Source organism: Mus musculus, chromosome 13 (genome assembly GCF_000001635.26).
Source record: "Mus musculus strain C57BL/6J chromosome 13, GRCm38.p6 C57BL/6J".
In the NCBI taxonomy this organism is placed as follows: domain Eukaryota; kingdom Metazoa; phylum Chordata; class Mammalia; order Rodentia; family Muridae; genus Mus; species Mus musculus.
This window is the reverse complement of record NC_000079.6, coordinates 65,747,929-65,767,315: the sequence shown is the minus strand read 5'-3', so window position 1 is coordinate 65,767,315 and position 19,387 is coordinate 65,747,929. Positions and strand designations below refer to the sequence as shown.

Sequence of the window (19,387 nt, the reverse complement as noted above, 5' to 3'; positions counted from 1 at the left end):
CTCTTGAGGGTCCATAACTCTCTGCCATGCATCTCAACTAAGATCACCCCCATATTATCCTTGGTGACCTCTCATTCCTGGTCTCTGGCACAACCTAAAGATTCCCCACCCTTCCATACCCCTCCCCCTCAAGCTGCAGAATTCCATTCATATTCCTGACTCTCTGACCAACTCTTGTCTCTGACAACACCTCTTCCTGGACACTCGCCCTTCCCCTTAGTTATCCACTCTCCCATCCAGGTCTCTCTCTTCCATCTGCCTCCTCTGACTGTTTTATTCCCCCTTTTGAATGAGATTCTACCATGCTCATTAGGGCTTTTCTTCTTGTTTAGCTTCTTTGATTCTATGGAATATAGTGTGGATATCCTGTACTTTATGGTTAATGTTCACTTGTAAGTGAGTGCATACATTCATGTCATTTTGTTTCTGGGTTACCTCACTCAGGATGATAGTTTCTACCTGTATCCATTGGCCTGGAAAATTCATGATGTCCTTCTTTTTAATAGCTTATTAGTGTTCCATTTTGTAAATAAACCACATTTTCTGTATACGTATTTCGGTTGAGGGACATCTGGATTGTTTGCAGTTTCTAGTTGTTACAAATAAAATGGGATATGTCTCTATTTGGGCAAGTTTTCATGGCCATTCCCTCAGTCTCTGATCCAGCTTTGCCTCTGCATTTCTCTTTGACAGGACAAATATGTTCTTTGTGTCTACAGCGTTGTGGTTTAAACTGATTCATAATTTTCATAATTCAAATTTTTAGCAAAATTTTATTAATGTTATAGTTTAAACTGGTGTACCTCATGTTTCTGCAAGATGGATACAGAACTGCAGTTAATGTATAATTCTTTGTAGGAACTTCAGTGCAGAACTATGGGTTCTTTCTATCATTTTTGTTTCCTTGGGTGACATTTGCAGGGGAGTGAGGGTCTTTATTCTCAGTCACCCATACATTCACCAGTTGGTTTCTGTCCCTAAATCACATAATACAGTAGACACATTTGCTATTCAATTCTAAGCTATTTCAGAAGCCTGGTGGTTTTACATTTTTAATTTTATTATTTTGGATTTTGTTGTTCAAGATAAAATTTCTCTGTGAAATCCTTTTTGTCCTGTTAGTAGGTATAGACACCACATCAGCCACCTATCATATTTTTGTACAATAAGCATATGCTTCTGTGCAGTTCTTTATCCACATCTTCAATTTTGAAATTTGACTAAATATATAGGTTATATTCTATTTTCCAGGATGACATATGCTCATGACATCAATACTACCTGAGGCTTCAGAGTCATTGAATTCTGGGTATATGATGATCTGCCTAACTCTTTTGTTTGTTCTTTGATTTTTGAATAAATATAAGTATTTGTCTGTGTGCATGAATATGAATATCATGTGTGCCTTATTTTTACTGTTGTCAGTAGGTGGTATCAAAACTCCTGATCTTGAAGTAATGGGTAGTTGTTGGTCCCCATGTAAGTGCTAAATATTGACCACAATTATATGGAAGACCAACAAGAGCTTTCCACAGCCAAGCTATCTCTCCTGCTCTATATTGCATATTTGTGATCAACATTTATATAACTAGTATTTTAATTGGTCCATCTGTAACTCTTTATAAATACATTCTCCTTTAGCAAAATTTTATTAATGTTGCAGCTTAAACTGGTGTACTTCATGTTTCTGCAAGATGAATACAGAACTGCAGTTATAATTCTATGTAGGAACTTCCGTGCAGAATGATGGTTTCTTTCTATCATATTTGTTTCCTTGGGTGATTTTTGCAGGGGAGTGAGAGTCCTAATATGTAACTTTTGCTGTCCTGGAATTGGTTGCATAGGTGATGCAGGCCTCACGCTTGAGGAAATGAACCGTCCTGTGCTTCTGATTAGAGTCATGAGCAAATACCCCCATCTTGTCCAATATTCTTGTAGTTAGTAATTGTTCATACAGTTTCTCAGATCTGGTCTTGGTACTTTTGATCTGTTTCCCCTTGCGTCTCCCTCTCAATTGGCATTTCCCTTGCAAGGCTATATTCTAGGCAAAAGGTTCAACAGCAACATAGGTGAACTTTATAATCAATTTCCTTTTAAAATGAAATGGTGATTAGACTATAACTTCTGTGTCAGGAAATAAATGTAGTTAGAACCTGAGTTATGTGATTATATTGTCTAAGAAGCATACATTTACTTTACAGTGAGGTTAGTATCATGCTTTGTATTGTACACATTTCTGGGATATTTTAGGATGCAGTGACTTTTGATGATGTGCATGTGAACTTCACTAAAGAAGAGTGGAATTTGCTGGGTCCTTCTCAGATGAATCTCTACAAAGATGTGATGTTGGAGACCTACTGGAACCTTACTTCTATAGGTAAGACTGTGAATTTTCTTTTGCTTTTCAAAATAAGGGAACAAATGTTTTTTGGTTATTGATGATCTGTTATTTAAATTGAGAACAAGTAAGATTGAGGTTCACAGCTGTGAAAATTCACAGTAACTTCAATTATTCCTAATTTCTAATAAGATATCATTCATTTTCTGTTGCTGTATTTTAGGCTACAATTGGGAAGACCATCATATTGAAGAACCATGTCAAAGTTCTCCAGGACATACAAGGTAATTTTCATGTGCAAGCTGATACAAATATGTCTGTGAGGAAATTGTAATAGATTCCGGAAGTTCTAAAGAAAAGCAAGAGTGTCAAATATTAGTCCATTAACTGTAGATATGATTATGATATTCTCGCAAGTCCATGTACCTCAGAGTCTATGATTTGATTTATGGTTCCAAGGCATTCCTCTAAGAATGGAAACAAGAAAACAATGCCTTAAGAGATCCCTATATCTGATTTGTAGCTCCATTAGACCTGTGCTATGGAAATACCACTCTGTATAGTCTCATTATATTTAAATGTTGCACATTGAATAGTGATATATATATATATATATATATATATATATATATATATATATCCTTCTAAGAAGCAAATATTCTGAGGTAAAGTTGGTGATAATTATATTCTTGCAGACTCATTCCTAACTTTATTGAGAGGTCAGTTTATGAGAGTCAAAAATGTTGAGTGGAGAAACCTTAATCCATATACAGCATGTATACAAGGAACAAAATGTCAACTGTTGTGAATGCAATGTGGAAAACTTTCATTTGTTCTTCTTTTAATGGGTATATCAAGTTTAAAATGGATAAAACCATGAGAGTCTATGAACATTGAAAATAGCAACACACCGTTTTGCAGAACAATGAGAAGATATGTAGTTTTCTGACTTTGTTAGACTTTCCGAACATAATAGGAGTTTGCAATTAATTAGTTTTCTGATTTCACTGAGAACATCTTCAAAGTCACACTGAGGAAAATCTCTGTGGGTACTAGAAACGTGGAAATTTATCTGTTTTTCCTGCTTCACGGTGCTAATGTGCTGTGATTCACACTACAGGGTAATTATGAATACAATCAGTTGTAAAAAGCTCTGTGTTGTTCCATTGTTCTTCAGGTACAGGAAATACGTCATTTACAAATCTCATATAGAAAAAGGTTTATATATATGTATGAGCCATGTTATAAATGCTCTTACCATCACAGCTGTTTTCAAAGAGGCAAAACAACACATAGAGAGGGAGAACACCATGAACATGCAAAGTGATAAAAGCTTAAGATCTGATAATTCTTTCTTATTAGACCAACCTGTAAAATTAATTAATATAGATAAAACGATTGATAAAGGTAATGAGTGTGTTAAAGCTTTCATATGTGCCAATTATTATTCCAGGCATGTAAGAAGTCATAGTTGGAAGAAACTCTATGAATGTAATCAATGTGGTAAAGCCTTTGCAAGACCTGCTCATCTCCATTATCATAAAAGAACCCATACTGGAGAGAAACCTTATGAATATAATCAATGTGGTAAAGCGTTTTCCTATCACAGTACTCTCGGATATCATAAAAGAACCCATACTGGAGAGAAACCTTATAAATGTAATCAATGTGGTAAAGCCTTTGCAAGACCCGCTCATCTCCAACGTCATAAAAGAACCCATACTGGAGAGAAACCTCATGAATGTAGTCAATGTGGGAAAGCCTTTGAAACACCCAGTGATCTCCAATGTCATAAAGAACCCATACTGGAGAGAAACCTTATGAATGTAATCATTGCGGTAAAGCCTTTTCCTGTCACAGTAGTCTCAGATATCATAAAAGAACCCATACTGGAGAGAAACCTCATGAATGTAGTCAATGTGGGAAAGCCTTTGCAACATCCAGTGATCTCCAATGTCATAAAAGAACCCATACTGGAGAGAAACCTTATGAATGTAATCATTGCGGTAAAGCCTTTCCCTGTCACAGTAGTCTCAGATATCATAAAAGAACCCATACTGGAGAGAAACCTTATGAATGTAATCAATGTGGTAAAGCGTTTTCCTATCACAGTATTCTCGGATATCATAAAAGAATCCATACTGGAGAGAAACCTTATGAATGTAATCAATGTGGTAAAGCCTTTGCAAGACCCGCTCATCTCCAACGTCATAAAAGAACCCATACTGGAGAGAAACCTCATGAATGTAGTCAATGTGGGAAAGCCTTTGCAACACCCAGTCATCTCCAATGTCATAAAAGAACCCATACTGGAGAGAAACCTTATGAATGTAATCATTGCAGTAAAGCCTTTTCCTGTCACAGTAGTCTCAGATATCATAAAAGAACCCATACTGGAGAGAAACCTTATGAATGTAATCAATGTGGTAAAGCCTTTGCAAGACCCGCTCATCTCCAATGTCATAAAAGAACCCATACTGGAGAGAAACCTTATGAATGTAATCAATGTGGTAAAGCCTTTGTAAAAACCACTACTCTCCAAAGACATAAAAGAACACATACTGGAGAGAAACCTTATGAATGCAATCAATGTGGTAAAGCCTTTGCAACACCCGCTCATCTCCAATGTCATAAAAGAACCCATACTGGAGAGAAACCTTATGAATGTAATCAATGTGGTAAAGCCTTTGTAAAAACCACTACTCTCCAAAGACATAAAAGAACACATACTGGAGAGTAATCGTAGGATCATTATTAATGTGGAAAGACTATTCACAAGAGAGAAGTCTCCAAAGATATTAAAAAAAAACTCATAGTGGAGAGAAATCTTAATGTAACCAATGTGGTAAAAGCCTTTGCCCAAACCAATTATCTCAAGAAACATTAAAGAACCAACCCATTTTGGAGAGAAACCTTATGAATGTAATCAATGTCGTAATGAAGTCTTTGCATGTTCCACTTGTCTCCAAAAAATAAAAGATCCCATACTGGACAGAAACCTCATGAATATAATCAATGTGGTAAAGACTTTGCAACTTTGTAATCTCCATTATTTTAAAAGTACACATACAGGAGAGAAACCTTATGAATGTAATCAGCGTTGTAAAGCATTTCAAGTCACAGTCATCTGCAATGACATAAAAGATCACATACAAGAGAGAAACCTCATGAATGTTGTCAATGCAGTAAAGCCTTTGCATGTCTTAATTCTTCACATGTACACAAAGTAAAGCACACTGGGGAGAACCCTCATTATTGTAATCACTGTGGTAAAAACCTTGGCAATTTACTGTCATCTACAACTACTTAAAAGAACACATTCAAAAAAGTAACTCCTTCCATTTTTCCAGAGTACTAATCCCTTGTGTGTCACAGTCATCACCCCATACATAAAAGAACACATATGGCAGAAAACCTGCATGAATATAATGAATAAGGTAAACCCTTTCGAGGCCACAGTCATCTCCAAATACACTTAAAAACTGTGCAGGAGAGAAACCTTATGAATGTAATTGATATGAGAAAACCTTTGCATATCACAGTCATCTCCAAGTACATAAATGAGCACATAGTTGAGAGAAGCCCTGTGATTGTAATAAATGTGTTAAAGCCTTTGCATGTCACAGTACACTCCAAATACTTAAAGGAACACACATTTTAGAGAAACCTTACAAATGCAATGAGTGTGGAAAAGTCTATGCATATCACTATAGTCCCCAAAGACATAAAAGAACACATAATGGAAAGAAATATTTTGAGTAGGCTCTCCCAGCCTAAAGCAGGCTGATTCCGACTTTGACCTTGCTGCCACTGAGAATTAGACCACCTTGGGTGGAGCCTTCCTGCCTAGATGGCTCTGTTGTTAAGCCACTGCTGCTGTTTTCCTTCAAGAGGTTGCTGCCTGCTGAGAGGCCCCTGAGATATTCCAGAGACTACACCCTGTCCTGCACTGTCCTCACCTGCAGCTGGTTTCAGGCACCAAGAATGGATTGGCAGGAATGGGTCTCCTCCCCTTTATAAGCACATTTGCTATTAAACATTTGAGCTTTGATCAGGAACCTTGACTTAGCTCCATTATTTCTCCAGACCATCTAGTTCTCTTTCAGCTCCAGTCTGCCTCCCAGGTGTACCCCTTTTCTTGTGAGCTGTAGGTTGGCTCCCAACATTTGTGAATGTGGTCAAGTTGGAAAATCCTTTACATGCCACAGTAGTCTCTGAATACATAAAAGAACACATACTAGAGAGAAACCTTGTCAATATAACCAATGTGGTAAAGCCTTTGCATGTCCCAATCATATTTAAATGTATGAAAGTATTTATAGTAGATAATAACTGTATTAATTTGAATATGCTTGGCCCTAAGCAGTGGCACTATTAGTAGGTGTGTCTTGTAGAAATAGATGTTACTTTTTTGAAGGAAGTGAATTACTGGGGTGGTGGTGTTTGGAGCTTTGGCCAGTACAAAGCAGCCCCACCTACTGTTTGGCTGTAAGATAGTCTCTTCCTGCCTGCCTTCTCATGAAGATGCAGAATTCTCAGCTCCTTCTTTAGCATCATGGCTGCCTTCATGCTGCCATGCTTCCTGCTATAATGGTAATAAACTAAATATTTGAAACTGTAAGCCAGGCCCAAATAAATACTTACCTTTAAAACAGTTGCCTTGGTCACAGTTTGTCTTCTGAGCAAAGGAAATTCTTTCTAAGACTGAAGTTAGTACCCCAGACTTAAGTATTGCTATGATAGGCCTGGCCATGTTTTTGTTTGGAGCAATGTTGAATTTTAGACTTTGGATTTGTACATGTATTAAGTGGAACTTAATGGGACATCCTAGGAGGAATGTGGAACACATAGGTACTGGGGAGCGATTTGAACTCTGTATATGTTTATATGATGTTTTACTTAAGAATGTTGTTGCTTTTTGACCTTGTCTGAAGAGTGATGCATTGACAAAAGAAGTATCAGGAAAGCCTGCATAGCCTTTGTCCTGTGTTTACTCTCATGATGATTGTTTTGATCAAGCATAGCCGGGCATGATGGCACATGCCTTTAGTCCCAGCACTCGGGAAGCAGAGGCAGACGGATTTTTGAGTTAGAGGTCAGCCTGGTCTACAAAGTGAGTGCCAGGACAGCCAGGGCTACACAGAGAAACCTTGTCTCAAAAAAACCAAAAAAAAAAAAAAAAGGCATAATCTTAGAATGGAAAAATATAAAATGTAAGGTTCAATTAAAAAAAGCTTCCTGGGTGCGGTGGCACAGGCCTTTAATCCCAGCACTCTGGAGGCAGAGACAAGCAGATTTCTTAGTTTAAGTCGATCCTGGTCTACAAAGTGAGTTCCAGGATAGCCTGCCTCAAAAAAAGAAAGAAACAAAGATAGGAAGGAAAGGAAAGGAGGGGAGGGGAGGGGAGGGGAGTGGAGGGGAGGGGAGGGGAGGGGAGGGGAGGGGAGGGGAGGGGAGGGGAGGGGAGGGGAGGGGAGGAGAGGAGAGGAGAGGAGAGGAGAGGAGAGGAGGAAGGAGGAAGGAGGAAGGAAGACAGACTCACTTGGAAGTTGAATGAACCTAAATCTTATGATCAAAAATATTATATGACATTAAGGGAAAGGTGATGTTAAGGCAAGATTCCATCCAGCTAAACTTATGGATTTGCAGTTTTGGTAAGGAGAACTGTATCACATTAGTAATGATTGTTACCTGGTTATTCTTTTCATGTGGACATAAGGAGATATAAATATTTTTCAAATTAACAAGGGATGGAGTGTGATTCCTGTTCTGAGTTTTCAATTTAACATCTAGATGGAAATTCTTAGGTTCAGGCATGGTGGTACATGCTGTTAATCCCAGGAGAAAAGAGTCAAGCAGATAATCTGGATCAAGTCATCCTGGTGCAGAATTTTAGGTGAAGAAAAGCTTAAGTCCAGGCATGGTTTTCCATGCTTTTTATCCCAGCATTCAATAAACAGGGATACACAGATCTCTGAATTCAAGGTAAATCTACTGAGCAAGTTCCAGGAGAGCCAAGCTTAGGCAGTGAAGATGTTGAAAATTTGAAAGCTGGTGATCATGTAATAGAAAGGCCATGGTCCAGCCCCAGCAAGTAGCTTTGTCCCTGTGGCTCTGGCTTTAGAGGCAAGCGTAGAAGGGACTACTGAGACGATTGATGTTGGTTAGCTGTAGATAAAAATTAGGGGTGGTGAAGAAGAAACCAGCATCACTGAAGTGGAACCTTCTGGTAAGTGTTTTCTGGAAGGACAAAGATGCTGTGTTCCAGAGATGCCCAAAGTTGTACCTTGTGATGCTTCTGGACTTGGTCATGTGTGAGAACTACCCAGGTGGTATTAGTTTCGAAGGCATGAAGGTGTCATGTAGAGCAGCTAAGACATGGCACAATGAAGACAATATTTGAGCGGAAAGCAGTGCACCCCTGTTCCAGCAGGAAAACCCAGCATATTGAAGGTGTCAGTCCCATGGGATGAGCAGGAAAAACAGCAACAGCTGTAGAGTGAAGTCAACCAGAACCTAGGGTGCTATAGAGAAAAGAGCTGGAAAAGTGACCCACTTTCTTTTGAGGAGTGCAAAAGATCATGTGTAGATCCCAGCCAGTGGAACATGAAGATGTAATATTATAGTAACCTTGGAGACCCCAAGATTTTGAGATGCTAGAGCTATGGGATACCTACTCAGGAAAACTGCTTTCCTGAAATAAGTCCAGCCAAAGAGAAAGAATTGTGCTGGAGTGAACTAAGCAGAAAGGTGTTGAAGAACTGAAGAACACTTGAAATCAGACACGGATATGCAGAATTTGGAGATTCGCCTTCTTGTGGTCCAGTATTTCCTCACAATGCTATTTAGAAATAACAAAGTAGCTTGATAGTGGTGGTACACGCCTTTAATCGAAGCACTTGGGAGGCAAAGACAGGCGGATTTGTGAGTTCGAGGCTAGCTTGGTTTACAGAGTTCCAGGATAGCCAAGGCTACACAGAGAAACCCTGTCTCTAAAACAAAACAAACAAAAACAAAACAAAAGAAAAGAAAAAAAAGAATGGCAATGTACATCCTGTGAATTTGGAGGTATACAATGATATAATGTGCTATTTGTTTTTGAAAATGTAGGGGATTACAGTTAGGTGATTGGATGAATCTCAGATGATGAACTTTGGACTTTATTTATTTGTGAGACTGCTATAGATGATGAGTCCTTTTGAAGTTGAATCTCATGTATTTTGTATTATACTATGTTTAAGTGTGGTCCCCATATACCCACGTGTTTGAACAATCAAATGCAGGCCAGCAAGTGGAATGTAGTATCTTGAATACGGTTGACCCAGGGTGTGGCATTGTCAGAAGGTGTGGCCTTGTTGTAGGAAGTGCATCACTGTTAGGGTTGGCTTTGAAGTTCCACCCAGTGCTGAAGAGACCCTCCTGTGTGATCCCTAGAAGACAGTCTCTTCCTGACTTCCTATGGATCAAGGTGCAGAACTCTCAGCTCCTTCTTCAGCATTATGTTTACCTGCATGCCTACCATGATTCCTGATATGATGAAAATCGACTAAACCTCTAAAACTGTAAGTCGGCCCCAATTAAATATTTGCTTTTACAAGAGTTGCCTTGGTTATGAAATCTATTCCTAGCAATGGAAATTCTAAGACACAAACCCTGTGATTGTAGATAATATAGTGAAGCCATTGCACATTTCTGTAGTCTTCTTCATCATATAAGAATTTGTACTGGCAAGAAACTGTGAATGCATTAGTATGGTGAAACTTTTGCACACCTCTATAGTTTTCATCATTATGGAACTATTAATACTGGAGAGAAATTCTATGAATACCTGCAATGTGATAAAGCCTTTATGGTATGGGGTGACTGAGGTCCAACAGAAGTCAAACACAGGACAATGCAAATGATAATAATTTATTATAATCAAGTCACTACTCATCAATCAGGGCCAAAAATATACTCAGAAGCTTAGCTGCAATACCCCAGCCCCACCTTGAGTCAGAAAGTTACATAGCTTCCAAACCTTCAGGTTATATAAAAGTATATAAGCTGCAGGTTTGAAACCACAACATCCTGTGCCAAGTTACAACTACATTCCCATCCCCCCACCCCCCCACCCCCACCTCAATCATGATTTTTCTATGTTGTTACTTTATGTCAAATGATACAAGATGTAGATTTTATGGTCTACCGTATCATGGCCATTTGTTCTTTTGTGGTTAGGAACAGGCACTATGTTTTGAGGAATAAAACACAAGTAACAGAAATTATACTTAGGAACAGTCATCATTTAGATGGGAACAAAACGTGAATAATGAAACCTGGCCGGATATTGTTAAGTACACAGGTCCCCTAGGACTTGGGACTTGAACTTAGTTTCAACCTCAGGTTAAATGGAGAGTGATAAGAAAAAGGCAGTCCTTAGGACAAGTTTCTTTTGATTGTTCCTGACATTTAGATATCATAGTTCTCTTCAAATACATAACAGAATACATATTGGAGAAAAATCTTACAAATGTAATCAATGTGATTAAAAACTGTTCACAACACAGTTATCTATGAACATAAAAGAATACATCGTGGAGAGAAAACCTAGGGATAAGCAATGTGTTAAAAGCCTTTGCACATAGCAGTAAGCTGAGAAACCATGAGAAAAAGTCATAATGCAGAGAAAACCCATAAACGCAGTCAATATGTTAAGGTTTTGCACTTTTTGGTATTTTTAAACAAGAGTAAACTCTTTAGTATATAATCAGTATATTAAAGCTATTACATATCACAGTAGTCTTAGATGACCTTTAATAATACCAAAAGTAATCTGTGACTACAAAGACCTTGGTAAGATTTTAGCCTACACACTTATATTGAGTTCCTCAAGATTATTATGGGAAAAAAATGTGACAAGTATCAACAATCAATTCATACATTATGATATATGTTTATTTTGTTTGCACTTGTAAACTCATTTTCACAATCGATGGCTACTGCTTTTTCTTTTCTTTTTTAGTTAATCCTGTACCCTACAAGTTTGCTGAAAGTGTTTATCAGCTCTAGGAATTGCCTTTGGGAAGTTTTGGTTCACTCATGCATACTATCACTTCATCTGTAAATAAAGATAAATTTACTTCCTCCTTTATAATTTATATTACTTTCGTCTTCTTCAGTTTTATTGCTCTAGCTAAACTTTTAGATAATATTTTGAATAGATATGGAGAGAATGGACCACCTTATCTTTTGGGGGGATTAGTGGAATTAATTTGAATGTCTCTCCATTTATTTTAATGTTTGCTCTAAGCTTGCTGTAAGGCAACATTATTATGTTTAGGTATATCCCTTGTATCCTTAATCACTCCAAGAATTTTATCATGAAGTGATGTTGGATATTGTCAGAGAATTATTCACCATCTAGTGAGATAATTACTTCTTTTTTTTTTTACACTTTACGCACATTATGTTGAAACATTCCTGCATCTATTTAATGAATCATACCTCATTGATCATGGTGGATGATCTTTTGATATTTTTTCTATTTTCTTTCTTTTTTATTTATTTTGCTTTATAAAGTGTTTTTGTGTCAGTCACTTTAAGGAAAGTTGATCTGCAATTCTCTTTTGTTCCTGAGTCTTTATTGACTGGATATTTGAGTAACCATGGGTTCACCAAATAAATTGGCCAATGTTGCTTCTCTTTCAATATTGTTGAATACTTTGAGGAGTAGCCTTGTTACCTCCTCCTTGAAAGTCTGCTAGGATTCTACCCCAAAACTCATGGTCCTGAGGTCTTTTTGGTGGCAGATTTTTAATGACTTCTCTTTTTCTAGGTGTTTAGGTCTGTTTAAGTTGCTTATGTTAGTTTGACTTAATTTTGATAAGTGGAACCTATGGAGTAAATTATCCATCTCTTAGAATTCCCAATGCAGTGTTGTACATGCTTTTAAAAACTATGTCTTTGCCCTTCTCTGGAATTCTTCATTGTCATTTATTTTGTCCCCATTTTCATTTTAGATTTCATTAATTTGGATATTCTCTATCTTTTAATACGTTTTTGTCTATCTTGTCTAATAAAAGGCTCAAAGGCCATCTCCATGTTTCATTAATTCTTTGTAGTCTTCTCTTTCTATTTTATTGATTTCAGCCCCCAATTTGATAATTTCCTGATGTCTACTCCCTTTTTTTCATTTCTCCCTCACTTATTTCTGTTCTAGACTTTAAAGTGTGGTGTTAAATTGCCAGTATGAGAGCTCTCCAATTTTTTCATGCAGGCATTTTGTTCTATGAATGTTTATCTTAGCACCACTTTCATTTTCTTTGTGTTCCATAAGATTGTGCATGTTGCTCAATTGTTGTCCTTTTCATTGAATTCTACAGAGTCTCTAATTTCTTCCTTTATTTCTGTCTTAACAATTAGTGAGGTGTGCAGCCTCCTTGAGTTTGTAAGCTTTGTGTTCTCTTTGTTTTTTTGATATCTAGTTGTAATCCATGGTAGTCTGATAAGATACATTTGTTCTTTCAGTTTTCTTGTATGTCTATAGAATTGCAATGTGTCTGAATATGTGGTCAGTTTATAAGTAAGTTTCATGAGGTGCTGAGCAGAAGGTATATTCTCTTATATTTTAGTTGAAAGTTCTCTAAATATCAGCTGGATTCATGTTCATATCGTCAGTTAGCTGAGTATCTCTCTGTTTAGTTTTGGTCTGAAGAATTTGTCAATTGGTGGAAATAGGGTATTAAAATTTCTGAGAATAAATGTATGACAGTCATTATGTGATTTTAGTTTTAAAACTGTTTCTTTTACAAAGGTTGGTGATCATATATTTAAGGCATAAATGTTAAAATTTTAAACCTCATCTTTGGTGGGTTTTTTCCCCCTTTGAGGAATATATAGTGTCTTTCTCCAATTCTTTTGGTTACTTTTTGGTTAAAATCTATTTTGCTGTATTTGTAAATAGCTGTACCAGCTTGCTTCTTTGGTCCATTTTCTTGGAATGTCTTTTTTCCACCCTTTACCTTGAAGTAGAGCCTATTCTTGATGTTGTGCTATATTATTTGTATACAATAGGATAGATTATATGTTAGCCTCCATTCTGTTCCCCTGTGTGTTTTATTGGTGAACTGAGGTCATTGTTATAAATATCAGTGAGCAGTGATGGCTAACTCCTTGTATGTTGTTATTGTTCTTGCTGATGGTGGTCGTGTTGAGGTGTGTGTGTGTGTGCTTTCCCTTTTTTGCAACATTATTTACTATTTATTATTATTTATTATTTACTATCTCTGTTTTCATGTGTATCATTAACCTCCTTTGGTTGGATTCTTCCGTCTTTTTTTTTCTTTCTTAAAAAATTTTTTTAGATATTTTCTTCCTTTACATTTCAAATGCTATCCCCTTTCCTAGTTTCCTCTGAGAAAGTCCCCTATACCCTCCCCAGCCCTGCTCCCCAAACCACCCACTCCTGCTTCCTGGCCTTGTCATTCCCCTGTACTAGAGCATATAATCTTCACAAGACAAAATGGCCTTTCCTCCCATTGATGGCCAACTAGGCCATCTTCTGCTACATATGCAGCTAGAGACACAAGCTCTGTGGTTATTGGTTTGTTGATATTGTTGTTCCTCCTATAGGTTTGCAGACCCCTTTAGCTCCTTGGGTAGTTTCTCTAGCTCCTTCATTGGGGGGCGTGTGTTTCATTCAATAGATGACTGTGTGCATCTATTTCTGTACTTGCCAGGCACTGGCATAGCGTCACAAGAGACAGCTATAGCCAGGTCCTGTCAGCAAAATCTTGCTGGCATATGCAGTAGTGTCTGGGTTTGGTGGTTGTTTATGGGATGAATGCCCTGGTGGGGCAGTCTTTGTATGGTCCATCCTTCAGTCTCAGCTCCAAACTTTGTCTCTGTAACTCCTTCCATGGGTATTTTGTCCCCGCCCTTTTCTTTTTGGACAGGGTTCCTCTGTATAGTCCTGGCTGTCCTGGAACTCACAAGGTAGACCAGGCTGGCCTTGAAACTCAGAAATCCACATGCCTCTGTCTCCCAAGTGCTGGGATTAAAGGTGTGCGCCACCACTGCCCTGCTTGTTTCCCCTTCTAAGAAGGAACAAACTATCTACCCTTTGGTCTACTTTCTTCTTGAGTTTCATGTGTTTTGCAAATTGTATCTTGGGTATTCTGCGTTTCTGGGCTAATATCCGCTTATCAGTGAATGCATATCATGTGTGTTCTTTTGTGATTGGGTTACCTCACTCAGGATGATATCATCCAGATACCCAATTGCCTAAGAATTTCATAAATTCATTCTTTTAATAGCTCAGTAGTACTCCATTGTGTAAAAGTACCACATTTTCTGTATCCATTCCTGTATTGAGGGACATCTGGGTCCTTTCCACTTCTGGCTATTATAAGTAAGGCTGCTATGAATATAGTAGAGCATGTGTCCTTATTACAAGTTGGAACATCTTCTGGGTATATGCCCAGGAGAGGTATTGCTTGATCTTCTGGTACTATGTCCAATTTTCTGAGGAACCATCAGACTGACTTCTAGAGTGGTTATACAAGCTTGCAATCCCACCAGTAAAAGAGGAGTGCTCTTTCTCCACATCCTCTTCAGCATATGCTGTCATAGTTTTAGCTCCCTTGTCAAAGATCAAGTGATCATAGGTGCCTGGGTTCCTTTTTAGGTCTTCAATTCTATTCCATTGGTCTACCTGTCTGTCGTTGTACCAGTACCATGCAGGTTTTATCACAATTGTTATGTAGTACAGCTTGGGGTCAGGCAGGGTGATTTCACCAGAGGTTCTTTTATCATTGAGAATAGCTTTTGCTATCCTAGGTTTTTTTCTTATTCCAGATGAATTTGCAAATTGCCCTTTCTAATTCAATGAAGAATTGAGTTGGAATTTTGATGGGGATTGCATTGAATCTGTAGATTGCTTTTGGCAAGATAGCCATTTTTGGTATATGGATCCGGCCAATCCATGAGCATGGGAAATCTTTCCATCTTCTGAGATCTTCTTTGATTTCTTTCTTCATCTTTCACTTTCTTAGTTAGAGTCACACCAAGGTATTTCATATTATTTGTGACTATTGTGAAGGGTGTTGTTTCCCTAATTTCTTTCTCATCCTGTTTATCCTTTGTGTAGAGAAAGGCCCTGGCTTCACTCAATATACTGTGCCCAAGGTACATAAGTCAATAAATACTTTTCTCACATGATTCTTTTGACTATGGTGGTTTTTACAGCAACAGAATCTAAGACATCACCTAAATGGTGAATTGCCTCTGTTGGGATTTGGAATCTCATAGCTTCCTGATGCAATAAAAGGCACTGATTTGAAAAGAGAAAGAAGAATGCATGTTAGCAGTGTGAGAAGCACCGTGACAGTAATGCATGTGATAGCACAGAAGCGCTGCACTTTGGGATAGCTTTCCAATGTACTAGGGAGATCCTAAGAATACCAGATAACATACAAAGAAGGGACCATTCTATGAAAAGGACATTGAGATTCAGATTGTGCCTGCAAAATAAGGCTTTGTAAATGTATGTGAAAAGACAGTTTCCTTATGAAATGACTGTGTTTCATTAAGTGAGAAAAATCACTAATAGAATTATCTCCCACAAGAACTTCACCACAGTGAGGTCAGTGAATTCTATGGACATATAAATCACTCTAGATGAAGGGTCTCATCATAAATTTTATCAAAATATGAGACTAAAGATTATTTCAGTTTAATATTACACACACAAACATGCACATAAAACACACACACATTGTTCTTTACATCAGGTGTTGAAGGTCAGTGTCATTTTTCTCTCAAAATATTGTTTGCTGCTTTATTTTTTAAATATTATTTGGTAGTTTATTTTTGACATTGTCATTCAGTTGTTCTTTTTGTATATTTCCTGTCTCCAAAACACCCTTTGTCCCACTCCCTGCACTCCTAAAATGCACATGGCCTCTTATTTCATTAATTCTTACTGAATGTGCACATATTTGCATATACATTTATATTTTGAAACATAAATTGTAGAGACTGTGTTAAAATTGCATATATTTATGTTTTCCTAAGGTCACACAGCAGTAAAATCATTCTTAAAGACATTCTGCTATACATAAAAATCAGGGTATTGATCAGCCACCATCAGATATATTTCCTTCTGTAATAGATAGAAACAAAAAAACCTTAGCCAGTCAGTATTGAGAATCTGAAAGACTTTGGAACACACATTTATAAATGGGCTGGCTCCATAAAATCCCTTGCGTCAGGACTCAGGAAATATGGTGGAAGTATAGGTAGAAGTATATCAGTGCCAGAGGGGATTGAGAACAGTCACCATGGAAAACAGGACTTCTAAAACATGAAAGATGCACATATGAAGTTACAGAGAATGTGGCAGCATGCACAGGGCCTGCATGGTTCTGTTCAAAATGGGGTCTCAATACTGAGAGGGGAATGGAACTACATCGCCATTCCAATCCAGCTGATAGTCATTTACAAAAAAACAATATTAATTGTTTTTTATGATATAAAATGCTCTATGATATGAAGGATGACATTATACATGGGCATCTATCCCACGAAGTTGTTGAGGATGGCATCCTATATGTAGAAATCATTTTATAGAAATATAGTGGTCACAAGATGAATGAAGCAGGAGACATTAAAGTTCCTGTCTATATTAAAAATGATTTAACAGAATTGCTTTCAGGTATGATTTACAAGAATCTCTTTTTTCAAGAGATGCACTCAATAGTAGGACATTCACGGGGTATTCAAACTATTCTTAAGGGCAAACCTTATGCCCAGCAGCAGATGGGAAACACCAAACAAACTCAAAGACATTGTTGGTGGTTCTTCGTCTCACAATGCTTTTCCAGGACTTTTAGATTTGTTTGGTTTCTGTGTTCATTTGTTTTGTTGTGTTTTGTTTTTTGATTTTAATCTCAAAGTTCCTTTTTAAGTATATTGTGTTTTATAGTTTAAATTTTTATGTAAATTTTTTTTGTGAATTTGGGTCTGTGTGTATAGATTTCTTATACTTTTTCTTTATCTTCTTTTCATCTCTTTATTTTTCATTTTGTCGTATTCCAGTTATTTGTTTTTTATGATTAATAAAATGATGATGATAACAACAATAATAATTCAGATGTTTAGTCCATAACAGCAAAAAGAAAGAAAGGTATGGATTTGAATGTGTGGCACAGGGCAGGAAAATATGGAAGGAGATGGGTAAGAAGAGAGGCAACCTATGTTCAATAATAGAAAAAGAGAGAGAAAAAAGAGAAGACCATCAGTGTACATTGTACCACTCCATTCCTGAGATGAATCACATAAAATGCTCTATGACATTAAGGATGGATGACATCATACCTTCATGAAGTTCTCCAGGATGGCACCCTATATGTAGAAATCATTTTCTAAAAACATAATGGCTACCAGATGAATGAAAAAATGAGACATTAATGTTCATGTCTAAATTATCAATGATTAAACAGACTTGCTTTCATGTATGATTTACAAGAACCTCTTTTCTGATTATAAACTTGCATTCACGATTGAACTTCCAATAGCACCTTTGAAAAGAAAAATAATTGTGACAGAGAACGTGGCCATGCTTAATCGAGCAAGGAAAACACACGTGTGAGGTTTTCTCCCTAACAGATTCCTGAAGCTTCCTTCTAAGTAGCTAGAAATCAGTCTGACATTAAAATAGCAGTGACTAAGAAGATTAAAAGCTCATCACATAACACGGTATTATTAAAATGCTATCATAGGGAGTGATTACTGTCAAATGCCATCTTCTGCTTTCTTTACATATGCATCTTATTTGGTCTTATTTAACATTTTAGTTGGAATTACAATACACCACTGTTGCATTTACCACAGTTGCCTTTCCTTTGCCTTTTTTTCTTTGCAATTTTCTCTCAATTACCATTATCTGACCTTCCTGTTCTGTTGTAGTCATCAGAAAGATATTAATTTGATATAATGGAGACATCTTTCCTGTTTTTATTTATCATTTTATTTGTTTACAATTGAAATAATAATCCCCTTCCCTATTTCCCCTCCAAACACTCACCATCCCATCCCCCTCTCCTCTTTGCCTCCACCCACTCCAGATTCACACTGCTCTAGCATCGCCCTACACTGGGGCATCAAGCCTCCACAGGACCAAGGGCCTCCTCTCCCACTGGTGCCAGATGAAGCCATCCTCTGCTACATATAGAGCTGGAGCCATGCATCTCTCCATTCATACTCTTTGGTAGGTGGTTTAGACCCTGGATGCTCTTTGTGGTCCAGTGGGTTGATTTGTTCTTCCTATGGGGTTGCAATCCCCTTCAGTTCTGTCAGCCCTTCCTAACTCTTCTGAGGGGGTCTTGCCTGTGCTTAGACAGAAATGACTCTGGGTTAAAAGTTTTGAGAAGGATGGTGTCCCAATCCCTCAACTGGTGCCCGTGCCTATCTACTGGAAGTGGTCTCTACAGGTTCTATCTCCCCTTTGTTGGATATTTTGGCTAATGTCATTCCCCTTGGGTCCTGGGAACCTCTCACTTCCCTGGTATCTGGGACTTTCTAGAGGCTACCCCCAGTTCCCCATCCTCTAGTGCTAAGTATTTATATTTCCTGATCCTCTGTACTTCTCTCTTGTCTCTTCCCATACCTGATCCTACCCACCCTTTTATTATGTCCCCTTCCTCACTCCCTTTTAGGTACCCACAAAGCAACTTCATTGGAAACTTTTGCCCCAAGGAATGGCTAATAACTTTCCATTATGTAAAAAATTTTGTTGCTGCTTGGAAACAAGAAGTTAGGACGTTGAATCTTTCAGTGTCTATTGTTCCTTATATGGATATTTTATCAGCTGATCCCTCTGAAGGAGTTTTACTACAAGCCTTGGCTCTGATACAATGAGCTTTAAAATTTTGGAGTGGTGGTTGTTCAAAGGCAGTATCTTCTGGCCTCCTCCAAGGGGCTGGCTTCAAGTCTCCAGCTCTGTCTTCTGCAGCACTCTAGGCTCAGGTGGATCCACTTCACTGATGCTGCTATTCTTGGAGATCATAC

General features: G+C 37.7%; 2 pseudogenes; both read left to right on the top strand.

The window, feature by feature from the left end:
- Vmn2r-ps98 (vomeronasal 2, receptor, pseudogene 98) overlaps window positions 1-19,387 on the top strand; it is a 77,739-nt pseudogene that overhangs the window by 38,216 nt on the left and 20,136 nt on the right.
- Window positions 4,621-5,467, top strand: Gm38428 (predicted gene, 38428; annotated as a pseudogene).